The 7,726-nt window shown below is 38.7% G+C and overlaps 1 long non-coding RNA gene across 1 annotated transcript; it reads left to right on the plus strand.

Annotated features, from left to right (window-relative positions):
- The first annotated feature begins 4,184 nt into the window (after window positions 1-4,184).
- Window positions 4,185-6,175, plus strand: LOC134285646 (uncharacterized). Its single transcript, XR_009996522.1, has 2 exons — window positions 4,185-4,320; window positions 4,359-6,175. It is a non-coding gene; the product is annotated as an uncharacterized LOC134285646 (long non-coding RNA).
- Window positions 6,176-7,726: the final 1,551 nt, after the last annotated feature.

The following is a 7,726-nucleotide window of genomic DNA, read 5'->3' on the forward strand; positions in this document are numbered from 1 at the left end:
TATCACATTTCATTGCATTCTTATTTTTGGCATATCGTACTACACGCGGATAACGCCTGCTTAGCTTATGTCGTTTTCGTTTTTGATTCAGTTCCAACCTGGGTTGGAACTGGATGAGATCACAGTTTCAACCCCAACCCGATTTTGGTTTCGCTTGTACTAAAGTTTTTTGAGTTTGTTTGTTTACACATTTTCCGCCAATCCAGTTCCAACCCAGGTTCAAAAACGAATTCGACATTAGTGTTCTTCTTCGGGGTGAGCTGTCATTTTGTCGATTGAACTGTCATTCTATCCATGGAAATTAATATTAAGGGGACTCACTAAACAGTTTAAATTGCTGCCTAAGGGAAGATTCATTTATTACGTCCATCGTTTTTCGGGATTTCAAGACCCCCCTCCCCCCTCTGTCACGCTATTTTCCTATACCTAATACACGCACTGTCACACTTTCTTAGACCCCGCAAAATGTTGGACGTAATTTTTGAACGTTCCCTAAGCCACGATTTTCTGTGTATTTTAAATGTTTCAGGAAAATGCGAATGAAATAATCAAAGATTGCCTTGGTGATCGCGACGTTTAATCAGAATAATTTTCAATTAGCGGTTTAAGTGTAGTACGCACCTGAAAAGTACTGTGGAAAAGGATAGGACAAGAAATGGTCAAGAAATGATTTCGTTGTCAAAATTTCTTGAGCGGTCCGCAGCTGAAAAGAAATGAAAATTGTGTAACGCTCGTAACGCCTGCCGGGCAAATCAAATGGAGCTGTCACTTTTCCTTGCGGAAAAATGTTCCGTTCAATCATTCCCCGAGGAAAACTGACATTTCCTCCCATACTAATCAGTTGCCAAAATTCCTTTGGTAATTAGAGGGATTTTTTCTTGAGTGCTTTTCTTACCAGGTGCGTACTAGGCTTTACGCTGTTAAGTGAATCCCCTTATTGTTTTGTTTATTTTATTATCAAAACATGGGTTTTGAATTGGAGTGTCATAAAATTGCGTTGTAACTCGAAAATGTACTCCTTTAATGATGCTATAGCCAAAGCAACATTTTGATCGTTAAACAGGTGTCAGATCGTTTGCTCCCTACCAGAAACTAAGCTTGATTAGAGCGTCCACTATTAGTTCGTAGAAAACTGGATTAGGCAACTTTATGTTCGTGCCTCTCAGTTCTACCTACTCAAAAGAAACATGGTACGCGTGGAACTTTCCACTCTAGCTTCTATTTTTCAACCCCGCGTGACTGTCACGTGACCGAAATTCCTCAGCACACAAGCACGCACGCGTGCACACAACGTTAGTGCAACTTCGTCATTATCGTTTTTCAGAGCACCCAACTCAAACAGGTTGTATATGGTCGGTACGTGTGCGTAAATTTAAATCTGTCGGATTCGATGGAAATTTCCCGAATGTCATCACCGATAGTTCAGATTTTTTTTTCCCCGATGGCCTTCGGAGCTATGATCCGTGACTGTCGCCAGTCATGTTTACACACGCGATGTTGAAAAATAGTGCATGCACAGGCAAACAAACGTGTCTCTCAGTGAAAATGTACATACATTTTTGTTCGTCGCCTTTTTAATGAACACAATGCCATCTGCCGGCCGGCAGAAGTTCGCGCGAAACGTCGTTGGCCATATTGGATTTTCTTCATCCAGCAACGTGTACACTATTAATTGTCAAAGCGGTCGAACACCAGCGCCTCTGGTGGAGTGACAGCGGATATAAAATTAATCGATGAATACATGTGCTAAGCCCTCTTGAAGAGTGTTGCGTCTGTTCGTCTGCAGTTCATAGATGATCTAGAATCCAAAAGAGGCATATTTATTTATAGAGTTTCATTCAGCGATACGGATGGCTTTTGAGCGATACGGAGAGATCAATTAAAGAGTAAACATCGTGCAATCTTCTCGAGAACAGGGCCTTCTTGTAAACACGGATGACATCTGGAACCTACACGGAGAAACGATTCCATGAAATTTCAAAGGTATATGCGGGAAGGTAATTTTAAGTAACAGCAACTGTTTGTTCGTTGCAAACCTTCGTGTCACAATGCCTATTAGTTGGCAATCCGCTAATTGGGTTCTATATGGGTATCCAGATTATTCCATAATCGAAATCTCCACCACAAAATTAGTCGAAATTTAAAATGTCAGCAATTAATTTTTAAAATTTATTTGAGTTTATACGGGAAAACAATTTTCTTCTGGCGAGCTGTCATTCTATCGATTGATTTGTCATTTTATCCACGAAAATTGAAACTGTTTTGTATATTTGACTATCAACACAAAGATATTAATTAGAACGCAATATAATCGATTGGGCTATAGAAAATTGCGATATGTTATTCACTAAACAACCCAATTGCAAAATTTGACAAGTTGTTACAATAGGCCTATAGTTCATTTTACGAGCCGTTTTTATGAATGAAATTTTGACAGGAGGTAGCGTCCAAACCCGTGAAAATCAATATCATCATCAACATTGTTGTCACTTCGTAAAATGGCTCATTCACAAGACAGTTCTCCTATGAAAATGACAAACTTGTGTTGGCACCTGTGTTAGACTGTTGTAAACAAATACACAAAGCTGTCAGCTGAAAATGCCTACTAAAGTGCCAAAGATGCGACCTGTCAAACCACTCCACAGTGGGCAGAAACGGGCCCGTAATCAGACTTATTTAGAAGCTGCTGATTTTGAAACTTGAACTGATGCATTTTCCATGGAAATCGGGTCGATAAATCGAATGGTGATGGTTTCATCTTGTGCAGACCTCGGGAAGGGGATCATTTTGCCCCATTTTACCCTAAATCAGCCGTTTTCAATGGATATACTTTCATAACTCTCCACGCCACTAATTTTTATGTATACAAATTGACGAATAATATACTATTTTGCGCTATTTTGTTTTCAGAATAGAGTTATGAAGAGTTCATGCAGTGCTGAGCCTAATAAGTGACCCATTTTACCCTATTTCACCCTAAATTTATAGTTTCAATGAATGTACATGAATGAACAAATTTCATGCTATTATATCTACAAAATTGATTGACGATGACATCATGTTATGCTTAGTCCAAGAAGTGGCGTATTTTACATTATTTCACCCTATATTAGTAATATTGGTGAATATAACGTCTATAGTCCACTGCACGAATTTATGCTAGGCTTCTTACTCTCACAGAAAATTTGACGTTTGAGCGGTGCCGACACTGCTCAAACGTCAAATTTCGTGTGAGAGTAAGCTGGTAATCCATAGCTTCAAATGCTGCAATAATTTAAGCTTACGATAGGACAAGTAATATGTTATCAGCGGCGTCATGGTAGCGATTTTTTTTCGCAGTCAAGTTCGCAGATTGTGAACAATCCTCGGTACCCACTTACGTAGTTTATGTTTAGTCCCTCACTGTCAGAGCTGTCAGATCGGTCTAACACGCTAAATATAGTTTACACAAAAAGCAATTTACACGGAAAAAAAATACACGGTAATTAATGTTTATTGGGTACTGGACTGGACGCAGAAAGTTTAATGGTTTTCTTTGGTACATCGAGGTCTTGAAATTAATCTATGATGTTATCAGCTCTACAACACTGAATGATGATGGGGCCATGCTGTGACATCAGGCCAAACATGTCTAAAGGTCCTATCTGCAGAAGAGAGGCTCTCTTTGGTTTCCCTCTCTTTCGTTAATAGCACAGCTGTTTAGTGTATTATGATTGTCTCCTTGCCTTGAACGATGGTCAAAACAATCGTCTTTTGATTTGTACTGCAAAAATAGTTGAAAAGTGTACCAGAACATTGCAATAATTGAAAGAGAAAGTAAACAAAGAGAGCCTCTCAAATGCAGATAGGACCTATTGAAATGTTTGGCCTGACATGTCTAAGTAATAGCCCATTTTACCCCACATCGCCCTATATAAATTATTTTGCAAACAGATCTCTATAAAATTTATAGACTTTTAACAAAGTAATCGACGAATTTGAGGTTATCTGAATTGGATGGCAATGATGAGATGGGGTGCTGAGTTCAAGAAATGGTTCATTTTACCTTATGTTACCCTATATTTAAAATTTTAATGAAAATAACCCTTTAAATCCCATGCTGATTTTTTTTTTGTACAGTAAATGTACAAACTTGATGTTTTATCTTTACATAATTGGAAGGCAGTGATGGTATGAGGTGCTGAGTTAAAGAAGTCGCCCATTTTAACCTATTACACCCTATATTTATAATTTTAGGGAAAATATCGCTCTAAATCCGGTACTGATATTTTTGTATAGGATTGTTCAAATTTGACGTTACCAACTTTACAGAATTGGAAGGTGTAAAGACACTGTATGCATATAGTGTCTTTAGGAAGGTGGTGATGGTATGCGGTGCTTCCAGAGGGATTCCAGTAGAATCCTGACAGGGATACCAGTAAACTCCTGACAGGTATTCCAAAGAAATCCTGATAAGGATCTCGGGGGTATCCTAACAGGTATTCCAGGGAAAATCCTGTCAGAACAGCCATTCTGATGAAATCCTTACAGGAATTCCGAAGGAAACCTAACAAGAATCCTGACAGGAGTTCCAGGGGAATCAGGACAGGGATACCAGCGCAAATCTGGCAGGAAATCCACGGGGATCTTGGCAATAATTTCAGAAATGGCAGAAATTCTAGCAGTATTCTGGTATGAATTCTAGTAGAATTCTAGAAGGCAATTCCAGACGATTTCTGGCAGGGATTCAAGGAAAATCTTGGCAGGATTGCCAGGATAATCCTAACAGGGATTCCAGATGGTTCCTTGCAGGTGTTTCAGTGAGAATCCTGACAAGAATTCCTGTGCAAATATCCTGACAAAGATTCCATCTTGAGTTCTGGCATGGATTCCAGTGGAAATCATGATCAGTGCAAATCCTGACAAGGATTCCAGTTGGAATCCTGACAGGGAATCCAGTAGGAATTCTGACAGGGATTCCAGTAGGAATCCGGTCAGGATTTCCTTGGCATCCCTGTCAGGACTCCCCCGGAATCCCCGTCGGGACTCCCCCAGAATCCCTTTCGGGATTCCCCCGGATCCCTATACAGACTCCTCTGAAATCCCTGTTGGGACTCCCTCGGAGTCCCAGCAGGATTCTCCTGGAATTCCTGTCAGGATTCCTCTGGAATCTCTGTTGGGATTACGCTAGATTTACTGCCTGGGTTTTGGTAGAATTTCTGCCAGGATTCCGCTAGAATTCACGTCAGTATTCCCACTGAAATTCAGGATTCTGCTGGAATTATTGCGAAGATTGAATTCCTGCCAGAGATTGCACCGGAATGACTGCCAGGGTTACACCGGATTTCCTGTTGGCAACTCTTATTAGAATTCCTCCGGAGTTCCTTTTAGGATTCCTCTGGAATTCCTGTTAGGATTCCTCCTGAATTTCTTTCAGGATCCCTCCAGAACCCCTATAAAAATTTCTCCGCAATTCCTGTCAGGATTCCGTTGAAATTCCTGTCAGGATCCTTCCGGAATTCCTGTCATGGTTCAACCGGAATTCATGTCAGGATTTCTCTGGAATACCTGTCACAATTCTTCTTGAATCCCTGTCAGGATACTTCTGGAATTCCTTGGGAAGCATCCCATTCTGTAAAGTTGATAACGTCAAATTTAAACATTACTATATTGCTTTTTTTGCACCGTATTCGACCCCCTGCAGAAATTTTTTGTCACACCACAATATGTTCCCACCAGTTTCAGCATACATTGGTTCGTTTCACTGCTAGAAATTTTAAGCGTCAGTTACACTTTTTGGGTGGTGCATGGAATAATCGGTTTGTTTACATGCTACTTTCCTTTGTGTTTGACGTGTGAACAAATATTTTAGACGATTGAACATTTGCACGGTAATCTATGAAGCAAAGCAAGATGCAATACAAAAACATCAGTACAGTAGACGTTCGGTCGGTGCAAACGGTTTAACTGCAATGCTTTTTAACTGCAAGTCCGGTAAGTGCAACAATTTTGCAGTTATCGCACCGCTATCCGTCAAAACGGTGCGCCAGGTTAGCCCAAATGAACAGTTGAATGAATTTTGCATTCCTTTAACGTCAATTGACGGGTTGTTGACGCCTGCCTGACGTTGCAGTTATCGAATTTTATTCGCTAAGTGAAACGTAAACATGTTGCAGTTATCGAACGTCTACTGTATCGGATTTAAGCAATATTTTCACTAATATTATAAATATAGGGTGGAATAGGTTAAAATGGGCCACTTTTTGAACTCAGCACTGCATACCATCACCAAGTTTCTACATTTACTGTACAAAAAAAAATCATCAGCATGGGATTTAGGGGGTTATTTTCATTAAAATTTTAAATATGGAGTAACATAGGGTAAAATGGACCACATCTTGAACTCAGCACCGCATCTCATCACTACCATCCAAATCAGATAACATCAAATTGGTCGATTACTTTGTAAAAAAAATCTATAAAACTTTATAGAGATCTGTTTGCAAAGTAACTTATATAGGGTGATGTGGGGTAAAATGGGCCATTACTTAGACATGTCACAGCATGACCCCATCACCATTCAGTGCTGTAGAGCTGATAACATATTACTTGTTCAATCATAAGCTTAAATTATTGCAGCATTTGAAGCTGTAGATGTTATATTCATCAATACTACTAATATGGGGTGAAGTGGGGTAAAATACGCCACTTCTTGGGCTAAGCATAGCATGATGCCATCGTCATTCATATTTGTTGATATAATAGCATGAAATTTGTTCATTCATTTACAAAAATAATCTGAATCAATTGAAATTACAGGCATACATTAATTGAAACTATAAATTTAGGGTGAAATAGGGCAAAATGGGTCATTTATTAGGCTCAGCACTGCATGCCCGAATAAAAAATACAGTAGAAAAACCAAATGTTGTATTGTAACAGTACTATTTAGAACCATATTGTTACAATAAACACCACTGTAAAAATAAAAAATACAAAAACAATAAGATGTAATGTAGACAACTGTATGGTGAATTGTAAATAAGATTTTTACAATATACTATACGGGTTGTTAAGTATCGTAACAATATAAAAAAATATTTTTCTCCATATATATTTTTTTACAAAACCATACATTTTATTGTAAATGAATTGTTTGAAATACTGATACGTGGGCTTTAATATACCGTACATAGTATGGTACACGTATGGTTTCAAACAATAAAATGTACCGTAAATATATTGTTTTTAATTGTAATTTCACCACAGGTTATAAATTTAATCATGGTTTTGGAATGGTTCTCTTTTGTTATGTTGTATTGTTTTACATTAGATAAACCATATAATGTTATATTATCTCGTCATGTTCCTTCGATAATGGCAGTTCTAGCCAAACTAACCTAAACTCGTCTAAGTCTGAGTAGCCTCTGATTGCATTAACAGTTGAAGCTTAGGCTCCCATGTCCCACCAGCCAGATAACTGGGTTTTGCAAACTAAGCATTATTTGTGGCAACACTTTGAGCGGCATGATGGAACTATGCCTAGCGCGCTAAGTGTTATTAGACCACTAATGTAGTTGCATGAAGTGGGTGACGAGGTACATAAGTATCATTACAGCGTGCTTAACTGTTATTGCAATATTGAGGCTCCAGTTTTACTGAACTATGAAATATGTACATAACAACTCATGAGAAAACTGTCAAGTTCGATTCAACTATAAGTTAGGTTAAAAAGCGAAGACGAGCT

This window comes from Aedes albopictus, chromosome 1, assembly GCF_035046485.1.
Source record: "Aedes albopictus strain Foshan chromosome 1, AalbF5, whole genome shotgun sequence".
NCBI lineage: Eukaryota > Metazoa > Arthropoda > Insecta > Diptera > Culicidae > Aedes > Aedes albopictus.